The sequence below is a fragment of the Balaenoptera borealis genome (genome assembly GCF_965194805.1).
Source record: "Balaenoptera borealis genome assembly, chromosome: 3".
Taxonomy (NCBI): domain Eukaryota; kingdom Metazoa; phylum Chordata; class Mammalia; order Artiodactyla; family Balaenopteridae; genus Balaenoptera; species Balaenoptera borealis.
The window spans coordinates 33,577,331-33,591,612 of NC_138866.1; the positions used below are offsets into that span (position 1 = coordinate 33,577,331).

Below are 14,282 nucleotides of genomic sequence, written 5' to 3' on the forward strand. Positions count from 1 at the left end.
GTTTTATATGAGGGGCTCAGGGGGACACAAGCTGGGACCAGCAGGAGAAGCCCCAGGTGAAGTATATTGTCATGGAGAATGGAGGAGAGAGTTATTTAGGGAATGACACAAGTTTGCTGGGTAATGCTGAGAGGACAGATGAGGTGAGGGCCCTGTATTTATGGAGACATTAATCTGCCTCACTCTATATTTTTCTCCAACTGAACTCAGCAGCTCAGGAGCAATGGCAGAAAAAGCTCAGAGTCACCCACAGTTAGGAATATACCAAGCAGACATGACTGATAATGGGGCCCAGGAGTTCAGTAAGCTGACAAGAGATAAGTTAGAGTTATGGTCCATGGACCCTGAAGTGAAGAGAAAGGAGAGTGAAGAATGCATCCCATATAATTGCAAGTCCTTATAAGGCTGAAGATGTGGTGGAGTAGCTGGAAAGATAAGGAAATTATGGCCAGAGAGGAAAACATCTGAATTTCAGAAGAGAGAAAGAAAAAGGTATCAAAGATGTGATTTTAAAAAAAGATGAAGAGACAAAGGAATTGGAAGAAGAATAATGGGAGAAATGGAGGTACAAATACAAGAAGATGGAGAGTAAAGTAGAGGGACTGGGGGACAATGATAGCCCAGAAAAGAAATACGAGTTGGTTTAGCTGAGTAGCAAAAGCATCCTCAAAGAAGCAGAGTATTTTAGAGCAGATGAGGAAATGGTGGTCTAAAAGAGGTAGGGGGAGCTTAGGAAGACAATGACCCTGTGAGTGTGAAAGTGTGGGAAAATGATGGGTATCCTCTCAAAAGAGGTGTAGAAAAAATAGCATCTCAGGAGAGACCCAGACCTCAAGTCAGGAGGAACCTTCCTAAGAGTGGCTTACCAATGCTGAAATTTCAGACATGCCTGCCATCACTGGCATCTGATCCTTGTGTGAAGGAACCAATTCTCAGGGTGCAATATTCTCCATCTATGTTTCTCTTTTGCCCTGATTCCTCTAATATGACATTAACATAGTAGGGCAGAAATCCAAGAAAACCACTAGTCCGGAATAAACATCCTTTTAGACAATTAAAAAAAAAAATTTATACTTGGAAAAAAAAGAAAGCAAAGCTGCCATGTTGACATCAGAACAGTAAAGCAGTTTATTTAGAGAGTCATTTGAACAAGGCAGACACAGTTTAAGGACCCAGGGGAGGTTTTCAGTTTCCACCATCTGGTTATTTCCCCAAGTCCTCTGCCATGCATCACAAAGCTCTCTGTGAATCCACTTAAAAAGGAAAGGGCTAACACTCCTTTATATTTCCTTAACACTGCCCTCAATAAAAGGTGGTGTTATCCAAAGGATAAAATAAATATTCAGCCACAAGATTCACAGGGCAAAAATATACTTACTTATATGGAAAGGTGTTCTTTTTCATTGTTGAACATAAAAAGTAGGTTATAAAATAAGATATTGAGTACGAGCTCATTTATGCAAACAATAAATGTTTTTTTTATTGCGGTAAAATATGCATAACATAAAACTTACCATTTAACCATTTTCAAGTGTACAGTTCAGTGACATTAAATACACTCACACTGTTGTGCAACCATCGTTACCATCCATCTCCCGAACTTTTTCATCTTCCCAAACTTAAATTCTGTACACGTCACGTAAAACAATGAATTTTTACATATGAACACAGAAAAAGTCTGAATGGATACACTCTAAAAATGTTAATAGCGGATAGTGCAATTATAGGTGGTTTTCTTTTCTATGTTTTCTATGTTTTAGTCCTCTATATTTTCTGATTTTTTTCTAAAAGGAACTGTATCTCTACTGTACTTTTTTAAAGTAATTTTTAATGATTCTTTAAAAGACATTAAAGTTCAAACATTAAAAAAGAAAAGAAAAACAGGATTAGAGGCGATGCTCATTACCTTCTTTAGATCCGGACTAGTAACTAAAGTATATTCCATGAGTGATCTCAAGCAACTCAAATTTTCTATGTATCTTTTAGAAATACATATTTTTAGAATTTAGGACTACATATTTTTTAAAAAGTCAATGCATTATCAGTTGCCTAATAAACAGAACAATACTTGAAAATAAAAATGATTACTGCAGTATAGAAAGCTAATTATCCCCCGCTGCCCATTTTCTCCCTTCTTCCTAGTAATAAGAACCCCAATTCTTAGCTGGGTACACTGATGTCCAACCAAAAGACAATATTTCCTGGTTGTTGCTCCTGGAGTTATGGCCATGTGACTAAATTTTAGCCAAAGAGGAAGTGCTATGTGCAACTTCCCAGAAGTGCCCTTGAAGGGAAGGGGTGCACTCAAAGAGTTTGCTTCTTCCCCCCCCCCTCTCTTTCTACCCCCAGCCCTAACCATGTGAGGCCACATGCAATCCAGGAAAAGGAACTGAATTGGCCGGCACCTTGATCTTCAACTTTTGAGCCTCCAGAACTGTGAAAAAATTAATTTCTCATGTTTAAGCACCTGATCTATGGTGTTTTGTTATAGCAGCCCAAGCAGACTAATATACAGTCATTCACTCAGTTGTTACTGATTACCTGATAACTAATTTATTGAATACCTACTATATGCCAGGAACATTACATACTTTACCGCTAACCCTCTCAGTAACCCCACAAACTAGAGATCATTATATTCACTTTGGTGATAAGACGCCTGAGGCCCAAAGAATAATTACCCAAGGTCCCATAGCTGGGAAGTGAAAAGTCAGATTTACTTACTCTAAAGTTCATTACCTATCATACCCCATGGCCCACACATCTCTGCATCAAGGAGTTTATGGTATTATAGAAAGACAATCCAGACAAATAAAAAGCTGAGTAATTCAAAAGGTTAATAAGGTTAGCACATGACACAAACACAGAAATAATAAGAAGTACTAGGAGTTCCTAGGAGGGATAGTTCAAGAGATCATGAAACGCTTCAATTTCTCCCCCATAAAAATATAGAGAATTACATTAAACCAAATCCTTGTTGAAACCCATCCAAACCAAGTAAATAAAGTGGTAAGAGACATTACAACCTTGGAACAAAGGTAAAATCTTAATAGAACTTGCTTTGACATTTAAATTGGTACCTTTAAAAGTCACCAAAAAAGCATTTTCCTGCTACAAGGTATGCCACAGGTGATTTGCTTCATCACATCTTCATCTTTAGGAGAAAAAAATCACACAGAAGCTTAGCTTTTCTAAATTGTCTACTATAGTTAACCAGTCATTGACTAAAAAGGGACAGGGAAAATAGTTAAAACCATTTTCTGGAAGTGTGTGAAATTAGATTATCTGCTTTTATTTAAAGATAATTTGAAAAAGTCTGAGAAATTCTTTCACAAAAGAAGAGCTATAAATGGTCAAATAAATTTTTAACAATGCATAGATTAGACAGGAATGTGGGACACATAGAAGCCAGCATCATTTTGGAACAATATGTCTTCAACTTTCTTAAAGTGATAGTTAGCTACTTAACTACTAAGCAGCCTTTCTAAATCGGTAATTCCGAAGTTAACGCTTTTAACGTAGGATACTTTTACAAAAATTCAAAATCTTCCATGGAAATCTATGATAACCTGTACATGAAATCCAGGGGGAAAAACAAATCCAGTATTGATCTATAAAAACCTAATTCAATTTGTATGTTCTATTGGTTGTTAGAAAAAAATATTTAATGTCTAAATCTGGAAAGATGTATCTTGATAATGTTTTTAATTCAACACAAAATTAGAGGTATTATTTAGAATTTGGTTTTGTGACAAAGATGATACTATGTTTTCATTATAAATATAAAATATGCTCATTACTGGAAATTTGTAAAATGAAGAAAAGGATAAAGAACACAGCCATGTCCTCACCACTAACAGTTCCTTCTAATTAACATATTTTTATATTTTTAAAAAATTTTGATAATTCTATATAGATTAGATATTCAGCATTTTTTTCTTTTTCACTTCAACATATGGCATTTTTCTATGTTGTTATTAAACCAACAACATAAGTCGCTTTTAATTCTAGGAAACATTCCAATAAATTTTCTTAACCACAATTCACTTTAAACAGTTAGGTTGCTTTTTGTTATGCTAATAATGCCAAGATAAATATCTTTGTGTTCTTTCCAATTCACAGATAATTTCCTTAGCCTAAATTCTAGCAGTGAAATTACGAGCCAAAGTCATACAATCAGTAAATAGCAGGGCCTGGGTAAAGAGATGTGGTAGAGTTCACAAGTGCTTATTGCTAAACTTTCAGGAATTTCCTAAGCCAGTTGTTAAATACAGAGATCATTAAAAATTAAATTTTGTAAATGTATAATTAAATAAATTTTAAATAAAACAAATACTCAAAATTCATCATTTTTCATTGTGTTACTACATTTTGCTACTATCCTGGCTCAGAGTTGTTAACATCTACTGTATCTATATTGTGGGGACACTACTATATAATGGTATTCTACTGCACATCTCTTCCGTCAACATTCAGTGATGTCATGTTGTAGCATGCATTTGGCCATAGTGGGAGTATTCATACCATGGAAATTGGAAAATGGTACAAATGGGGCTTTTTACCCTCCTAGAGAATCCAGAGAATTAGCCTGATAATTCAGATGGTGAGCTATACATGTATCTTATTTATTTCACCCTCAAACTGTGTATTTTTCAACCTATCTACACATTTTAAAAGCCCTCAAAAAGATGGGAGCAGAGACTGACATCTAAGCATTTTAATCAGTTTTACTACTTGAGCCACTTGGTAAATGTTTATAAAGTATTTTTGAAGAGTACTGTGTTGAGTGGCTGTCGGTGATACAGAAATGTTGAAGTCTTCAAGTAAAAAATGATAAATACCATGAGATAAAAATGATACAGGGATGCAAAGAAAGGAGAGATTATGTCCTGAAGAATTTTAAAAGGTCCACAATAGAGAACATTTTCAGATGAATAAGTAGTGCCATAGAAAAGTAAAATGATTAAGGCTATCAAAAACTCCATCCTCTTCCTTTTCAGAGCACTTTTATATAACTGCTTTATAACATATCACTCCCCTCATCCTATGTTATAATGACTATTATATACCTCTGCTCCACTATACTACTCATACCTTCAGAGCAGAGCTTCCTTTATCTTTTTATCCCCATCATAGTAGATGTTCAATAAATGTTTCTTTAATGAGTGAGTGAGTGAAAGAATGGATTAATGAATAAGAGCTGACATTTATGAGTTTACAATGTGCTAAGCACTGTCCTAAGCACTTTACATATATTAAATCATTTAATTTTCACTACAACACTATGAGGTAGGTTCTGTCTTGACCAATGAGAGAACTCAGCCATTACACATACAATGAAACTGAATCACGAAGATCACGCAGATGGCAGAAGAGCTAGAATATAAATGCAGTCAGTCTAAGTCTAGAGCCCCTGTTTTTTGCCACTACAGCATACCACATCTCAGATTAATGAATGAGCAACAGGACAGCTCCTTTTTGCATTCATTCTTACTACTTCAAAGTCTAAATAAATAAATAAATAAATAATGCATGCTTCTATATTACATATTCCACTCAATGTCATCAGTTCATTCATATTCAGAGTAGTACTGGTCTCTCTCTTAGCTCTCTAAATTTAAAAAAATAAAATAAGTGAGTCTTAGATTTGGCAAGTTTTGATATGCAAATTTCTACATGTACTCCTAATCAAATATCTGTTTTAAAAGAACACCCCAAATTTTCCAATTAGAAAGAAATTTAAATATTCCCCCCAAAATGTTAGACACTTCATTTGAGTTTTGATAATCTAACAAAGCTAACCTTTTCTTATCTGCATACTTTATACTTGATATACATATGCGTGTGTGTGTGTGTGTGTGTGTGTGTGTGTGTGGAGAGACTAGGAGATATAGTGTTAACTGTGTCACAAATGAACCAGGGTGAAAGTCACTTTGGCCCACCTTTAAAACATCACTACTGAATTCTGAGGGACAAAAAAGACTGAAAAGCTATAAACAACTTGGTCAGAGACTGTTAAATCTCCAAGGCAAAAATCTATCAACAGATGTTAAAAAAAAAAAAACAAAAAACCACACAAAACAAAAAAACCCAAGGGCTTGAAATATGTCCAGCAAACACTCATAGTGTTAATGGAAAAAAGAAAAAGGGAAGGAGGACTCTTTCTCCCTGATAAAACGCCTTCATGACAATGGAGACTGAAAGGTCACTGACCTTACCAACAAAAGGGTGTGATTTCAACAGCAATGAAGGTAAAGATAGCAATTAGGTAAGATTATCACACCTAGACCAAGATATTGTATTGATTTTCATAAAAGGACACAGAATCAATCTATCATTCAAGTTTGGTAAGTTAGTACACGATTGTTGTCAGAGTATTATTCATACTTATTCATTTGAAACCTGCTTCATGAAGAAATCCCAACTTATTTACCATAGCCCAGCTCTAAAAATATGTAAGGATGGAATCTTGGAGGCTTGACCACTGCACTCATTTAAGAAATTACCTACTAGAAACTATGCTTCTCTTAAATGCATTCTAATGCAAGAAATAGAAGTGTGCATTTGAAATATTTTTAAATCTTTAAATAAATAATACTATGCAAATTTTAAAAAAACCACAGTAACTTCTTTATTATCCATCAAGGTCAGAGAATGTTGTATTCCAGTTAATCCAATATTCTGATTCAGTTTCTTCATCTGTAAAATAAGACTATTATGAATTATATGAATTAATATTTGTAAAGTACTTAGTGTCTGGCATATTGATTAAATCCTATATAAGTGATTGTTAAATAAATAAAATGATATAATTATAGTAAACTGTATTTCCAAAAATGTCCTCAGCCTTTTTTCTGGTCCCACATGCTCTTCCAGAACCCCGCCACTCCCTATCAAAAGGTGGAGTCTTTTTTCTCCCCTTGAACTTGGTAGACTTGTGACTGTTCTGAACATCAAAGAAGGAAAGAAATGATGTTCTGTAATTCCCAAGGCTATGTCATAGAAAGGATACAGCTTCTGCCTGGCTCTCTCTTTTTGGAATGCATGCTCTGGGGAACCCAGATAGCACACTTAAAGAAGGCCAAACTAATCCATTTGGAGAGATCACAAGCAGAGACCCATATGGAGAGGAATTGGAGCCTTCCTAGCCAACAGCCAGCAACAACTGCCAGAATGAATGAGTCTTCAGATGATTCCAGTTCCCAGCCTTTGAAGTTTTCCAGCTTCAGACATTGTGGAACAAAGAGAGAAGCCATCCTGCTGTGCCCTGTCCAAACTCCTGATCCACAGAATCTGTGAGCATAATAACCTATTTTTTCACACCACTAAATTTTGGGGTAATTTGTTACACAGCCATAGGACCAGGAACAATAAAACCGCTACACTTAAGATTTGCATTTCAACTAAAATCAAAAAGATTTTAAAGTGGCTTATAAAATTAAATATAATGCAAACAGGGCCCAGATAAAACAGAACAGAGACTCATAAAACAAAGCAGAAACAACTGTCAGGCATTCAACACAGTATTATAACAACATTGATAGATAACAGTTTTCTTCCATGTGTGAGGCACTGCAAGGAGCCATGAGTCAATGCTCCTAACGGCCCTAGAAGGCTACTGGTATTATCTCTATTTTACATACCACATGCAAATCAGAAATAAAATACCCTAGAACTAAAACTATGGAAAACATATTTTCCATACTTTCATCTCGCTTTGTTGATTCCGATGGCACTTTTTGGATCCTTGTAATGGATCATCACCATGACTATTGCTAATCTATACTAGTAGGAGTTGGCAAACTTTTTCTTAAAGGGCCAGATGAACATTTTAGTCTCTGAAGGTTATATGTAGTCTCTGCTGCATATTCTTCGTTTGTTTGTTATAGCCCTTTAAAAATGTAAAACCATTCTTAGACTGTGCTCACCACAAAAACATTCTGTGGGCTGGCCCTTGGGCCATAGTTTGCCCGACAGACCACTATAGGGAAATGTTGAATACTAGAAGTTTAAATTAATAAACCCATTTTTATTATAATACTTATAATGGCATCTACAGTTATACTGAATTAAGAAAACATCGTTTCTGGCTCCAGCCTACTATTATCCACTGAAACCACAAGCTTCCATGAACTGTTGGTAAGTGAAAATGTAGCTCCAAACATCCATAATTTCCATTATAATAAATGTCTATTCATAATTGACATTCACCAACACTGAAAAGGTCTGGAAGACTGTCTGAAAGAAATGATCTCTCTAGGGTCTAACTGCTTTTCCAGGCATCTACATGGATATCTCTTTGTTTGTTTATTGAGATAGCCCAGTGTGACTGATAAAACACTGAATACTTCTAACCTCTAGTGTCAATCCTTTACAAGAAAATGTTTATTATTCTTGGCAGGAAATGATGGAAACTGGTGAGAAATAGCCAGACTACCTTCACATGTAAGTGAACTGGAATTTTTAGGGAACAGTTCTCCCTAGTAAATTTGTCTACACAGAGCTTAATCAACCAAATTTACAACTGTTAACAGGTTGTGCCTCTGTATTCCCAAACATATAAATAAACTTCTTTTTTTTTTTTTTTTTTAAAGATAGGGTTTTTTTTTTTTTAAGTATTTGTTTATTTATTTTTATTTATGATGTGTTGGGTCTTCGTTTCTGTGCGAGGGCTTTCTCTAGTTGCGGCAAGCGGGGGCCACTCTTCATCGCGGTGCGCGGGCCTCTCACTATCGTGGCCTCTCTTGTTCCGGAGCACAGGCTCCAGACGCGCAGGCTCAGTAATTGTGGCTCACGGGCCCAGTAGCTCCGCGGCATGTGGGATCTTCCCAGACCAGGGCTCGAACCCGTGTCCCCTGCACTGGCAGGCAGACCCTCAACCACTGCGCCACCAGGGAAGCCCTAAATAAACTTCTTAATCAGAATGAAAACAGGTTCAAGGTCCAGTTGTTTAAACTGGAATTGGTACAGCCAGGACCCAACTGCAGTTAAAGTGACTGTTAAAGAGAATCATAATCTTAGTAGAAAAGCTGTTTTCCAGTTTCTTCAAAGCTACGAAGATACTGCTTGACAAATACTTCTGTGATCACCTAAAACCAAAGTTATCTGATCTCATCTAAAATGCCCAATCTAATGCCAAATCAAACACACTAATTTTCAAGTTGAAGTTCCAAATTAGGAAGAAGCTGATTACTTAAATTCAAATTGGAAGGGGAAAGATTTTTAAGTGCCTATAAATCAAAAGGCCCATAGAAACTGGAATGAGTACTGGAGTGAGGAAATGAAATCACATGTATAAAAAGTTTTATTCATTTTGCTTAGGAATGCGAAAGTAAATAAAGTTTAAGTAAATAAAAAGCAGTAAGTATAGGTTCAAAGACAGCCCTTTTTACAGACTAAGAATAGATAGCTGAACACTAGTAACTAAGGTGTTGGCCATGTCATGATAATAGAAACAATTTATCTTGCTGAATTAATTAGTTAAAACAGTCATCAAGAAAAGTAACCAAACCAATCACCAAAAAGGTACAGCCAATTTACACTCTTCCATTTTTGAAAATCCCTGGAAAATTAGAAGTGTTATTTCACGGCATCTGATATTTTTATTATTGTGTTTAACACTCTACATTTCTTTCACCAAAAGATCATCCAAAAGACAAAGAAATATAAATTTCTTTGTATTGAGTACAAACAAAACAGAGCAGCTAACCATACAGAAAAAAACTATCACCCATAAAAATAGCACTTTTGAGCCTATATTACTACACAACTGACAAATTCTATTTATTATAACTTGAGCTTAAACAATGCTATATCCTGTTTGAAACCTCAATTTTATGATAGATACTCAAATGCTATATCTGCCAAATTCTACTTTTCCTCAAATTATTCCAATATGACTTCAAACTAACTGTCCACAGTAGAAGCTGATGAGAAGAAATAGCTCAGGTATATACATTTTCAAAGTTCTGGGAAGGGATCCTATAACATTTAAAATAACGACATTTAAGCACAAGTATCTATTTATAAGCATCTGAATTCTTCTGACAAAGGAAATATTTTTATACTGACAAAACCGAGCCCATTACTCTAAAACCTTACATATTTGTTAGAAAAGCAGGGAGAAATTTGGTCTGAATAAATAAAATGAATAAATGATTCAGGATCCCAAACAACTCTCAGCTTCTCCAATGAAGCTGTAGGTCTGATGACCCAAGGTTTCAATGACCTTTTTCCCTGAACTTCTACGCATCTATGGAATAATCACATGGCCAAGCAATTAATTATATATCGATTTCTATTGTTTTCAAGACATTTGTTATGTTGTTTTAGTCTTTAAAATCTTTTGAACCTCAAAGCCATCTAAACACATCAGTAAGCAATTCTTAAGAACTTACTTCCTTTAAAACTTTCCCTAGTGCTGTGGAAAGGTATGTTCCAATTAAATATAAAAATGTTTGAATATCAAGTTAAGGATTTGCACTTAATGCATAGATCATGGGAAGCCACTGAATTAAAGTGGAATGGTAACAGCAATATCTGAAGAAGAGTAATCTAGATATCTTGTACAGGTCGGATTAGAAGGTTGAAAGACTGAAGGAAAAACAAAATAAAATTAAGAAACTATTCAATTGTCCACAAAATAGGTGGCTGGTGCCTGAGCTAAAGTGGTGGGAAGGAAAGTAGAAGTGGGCATAGAAACAGATAAATAGATAGAGGGAGCCTAAAAATTGTCACAAACTGGTAATTTCTTAAGTCTGAGAATAAGATAGAAAGCATGGTCAAAGATGATTAGTTTCAGTCCAGCAAACATTTACAGAGAACCTACTTTGTACAAGGCATTCAAAAAAGATGAAAATGAAGTTTGATCATAATCAATACTATAATATATGTATAAACAACATATTATCATAGTCCAGAGGATGACACAATCAATCTTGAGTAGAATTTTGGGAAGACCAACATTTTAAGCCTGACTGTTAGAATAATGATACTTATGCCAAATGTTGTCTATTCGTTCTTCAAAATGTACTTTAATCCACCTCCCTTAAATCTCTTTCTACAAAGTCCAAGCACAGGTCTTCTTTTACCTGTAATACTTCATTAGACTCCCAGCATCAAACATGCTCTCTCACCCAGCTGCTCCTCAGTATAGCAAATCAAGTTAATTACCAAGTTTTAGCAGACTGCTTTCCTCCTGCTACTCTCTTACTATTCTAAAGGAGAGGACTTTGGTGACTTTCAGTGATTTTGAGGATCAATCTGTTGCTGCCCAAACAGTCACTTCTTTAAAGCCTCTCATCCTACTTTTCATCTGAGCTCTTCTCATTTTGGTCATAAGAGTTTTACATTCCTTTTTATCCAGGTTAAAGCGATGTATCCTCATTGTAAAGGTGGTTTGAGGAGCACATGACTTATGAGTCAGAAAATGTGAGACTGCATACTGGCTCTACCACCTCCTGGTTATATGATATTGGACAAGTCCGTCTGCACTCTTATTTCTGTACCTGAAGAAACAGAGCCAACCTCACAGGGATATTTTGAGGATTTATGTGAAGTTTTCATAAAGTGAGAAGAGACAGGACATAAACTTCGGTAAATATGAAGATGATTATAGATCCATATTAAGTAAAGTCAATTCTTTACCTAATGAGTAATGGTTCAGAGCCTAGATCAGGGATTGGCTATTCCAAGTTTCTGACTCCATTTGTTTTGGCATGCCAGGCTAATGGGGCAGGGTAGAGAGGCACATTAGATAATTTTTAATCTATGTCCATGTAGTGATGTCCCAATACTCCTAAAGCTTTTGGCTTTGTATCTCTATCCAATCCAAATAAATTGAAGTTTTCATCTACAGAGAAAAACCAGTCTAACTGACCTTTTTAAGCTTGATTAGTGTAGAATTTCCAAAAACTGCTCCCCACTCTGTTTTTTTTGTTTTGTTTTTTTTTAAATTAATTAATTAATTTATTTATTTATGGCTGTGTTGGGTCTTCGTTTCTGTGCGAGGGCTTTCTCCAGCTGCGGCAAGCGGGGGCCACTCCTCATCGCGGTGCGCGGGCCTCTCATTATCGCGGCCTCTCCCGTTGCGGAGCACAGGCTCCAGACGCGCAGGCTCAGCAATTGTGGCTCACGGGCCTAGTCGCTCCGCGGCATGTGGGATCCTCCCAGACCAGGGCTCGAACCCGTGTCCCCTGCACCGGCAGGCAGACTGTCAACCACTGCGCCACCAGGGAAGCCCCCCACTCTGTTTTTAAAAACATTTGTAGTTTGGGAAATGTAGGCTCTTTTTAATTCACTACTCTCTTCTTCTATGTAAAGGTTCTGCTCAAGTCCTCTATCCAATCATGTGTTAACTGTGTAAAACAATGCTGTGCAACAGAACTTTCTGCAATAGATATGTTCCATATCTGCACTATCCAATATAGCAGTCACTGGCCACCTGTGGCTCTTGAGCACCTGTAATGCAGCTAGTGCATCTGGAGAATTAATATTTTACTTTAATCTTAATTAATTTATATTTAAATGGCCACAGGTGTCCACTGGCTACCATTTTGGACAGCTCAGGTCTATTGCATGTGTGCCAGAGACATACCCATTGAACTTGTAAAATCTACTCACAAGGCTGAGCCACAGTGTCCATTCCACCCCAATCATAAAAATTCTGCTGCTGCTCTTCAGAGTCCAGAGCTAGTTCCCATACGTGTACCTGCATAACCATGGTTTCTGTCATTGCTCATGGTGTTCCCTCTGCTTAGAACACCCCTCCCCTCACTGTTATGCCAAGCAAATTCCTATTCATCTTTCAAAGCCAGTTCAAATGTTACCGTCCCCAAGAGCCTCCTTTAAATTTTTTTGAGAGTAACACAGCAGTAAAAAGAGCCATAGCTGAAGAAAAAGGCAGATTAAAGTTTGAATCCCAGATTAAAGTTTGGCCCTTACTAGCCAGCAATTACTATACCTTGAACAAATCTTGAGCCTCAATTTTCTTATCTATAAAATAGTAAAAAAAAAAAAAAAAAAATACTACTTTTGCAAATTTGTTGTAAGAATTAGAAATTCGGAGCAGAATTACATTATGGCTAGCATTTATTAAACATCTACTTGTATCAGTCATTATGGAAGTACAACACGTGAATTTTTTCATTTCACTGATAGCAACCCTATAAAGTAAGCAATATCCCTTTACCTATGCATCCATATATTCAGCACTTTTATGCACTTATTCATTCAACAAAACATTTGAGAGCCTAATGTGCCTGGCGAGAAATTGAGGATCAAGGAGTAAACAAAAAAAGTCCTAGCACTCAGAGATCTTATATTCTAGTGGAAAATATAGACAATAAGCAAGAAAACAGACAGATATATAACATCAGTAGTGTTAAGCGTTAATGGAGACAAATAAGGCAAGATAAATAGAGAATAATGGAGGATGCTATTTTATAGATGAGGTTGTCTAGCAAGGCCCCTCCACAGAGGTGATACTTGGGCAGGGGACTAACTAAAGCATGAGGATGAGCTATGTGCAAACATGTAGAAATAATGCTCCCAGGAGAAGGAACAACAATTTACTGAGAGCTATTACGTAGTAGATCCTATGCTAGACGCTGGAAATACATGAGTGAACCAGGATTTTACATTATTGTAAATAAATGAACAAAACCATAATGCCTTAGAAGTGACAAGTTCAATGAAGAAAAGGGAAAGATATAAGCAAATAGAGAGTGATGGAAGGAAGCACTGTTATTTCTACTTTAGAGATGAGGATGCTGAGAGGTTAAATAACAAGCTGATAAACAATAAAGCAGGCATTTAAACCCATAAAGTAGCTCATTCTTTCAATTACTATACCATTCTCTCCTGCCTATACTATAAAGTCTCCACTGGGAACTACAGAATGGCAAAAATCATGGTCCATTCTTTGCTATACCCCTAATACCAGTACAATGATACACAGGAGATGCAAAATAAGGTTGAATTAACTAAGATTTCCACTCTAGATGTAATATGAAAACTCCACTGTAATTAAAGAGACCATGACTCTAAAACCAGGAAGATGCCTCTCCTTATTTAGGGAAATCCCATTAACATATTCACAACAATAAATAAAATATAACATTTAGGTTCTGGAAGGAGGTTAGAGTGAGAGAGAAATAGTCAAATGGGCCTAGTGCTTATTACTGCAACACGGAACTACTTGTATGGGCTTGGCAAAGGGTGGGATGGGAGACTGTAATAAATGGGGGAGGAATAACAAAGTTAAGGAATAACAAAGTTATCCT

At 36.2% G+C, this 14,282-nt stretch overlaps 1 protein-coding gene and 1 long non-coding RNA gene across 13 annotated transcripts in view; both read right to left on the reverse strand.

The window, feature by feature from the left end:
- Nucleotides 1-14,282, reverse strand: part of RAD51B (RAD51 paralog B) — a 734,492-nt gene that overhangs the window by 541,379 nt on the left and 178,831 nt on the right. The gene's annotated exons all lie outside the window — the stretch shown is intronic.
- LOC309625223 overlaps nt 428-14,282 on the reverse strand; it is a 43,213-nt gene continuing 29,358 nt past the window's right edge. For both annotated transcript variants that reach the window (XR_014242398.1, XR_014242399.1), the window contains exon 3: nt 428-6,699. This is a non-coding gene — a long non-coding RNA (uncharacterized lncRNA). The remainder of the gene's footprint in view (nt 6,700-14,282) is intronic.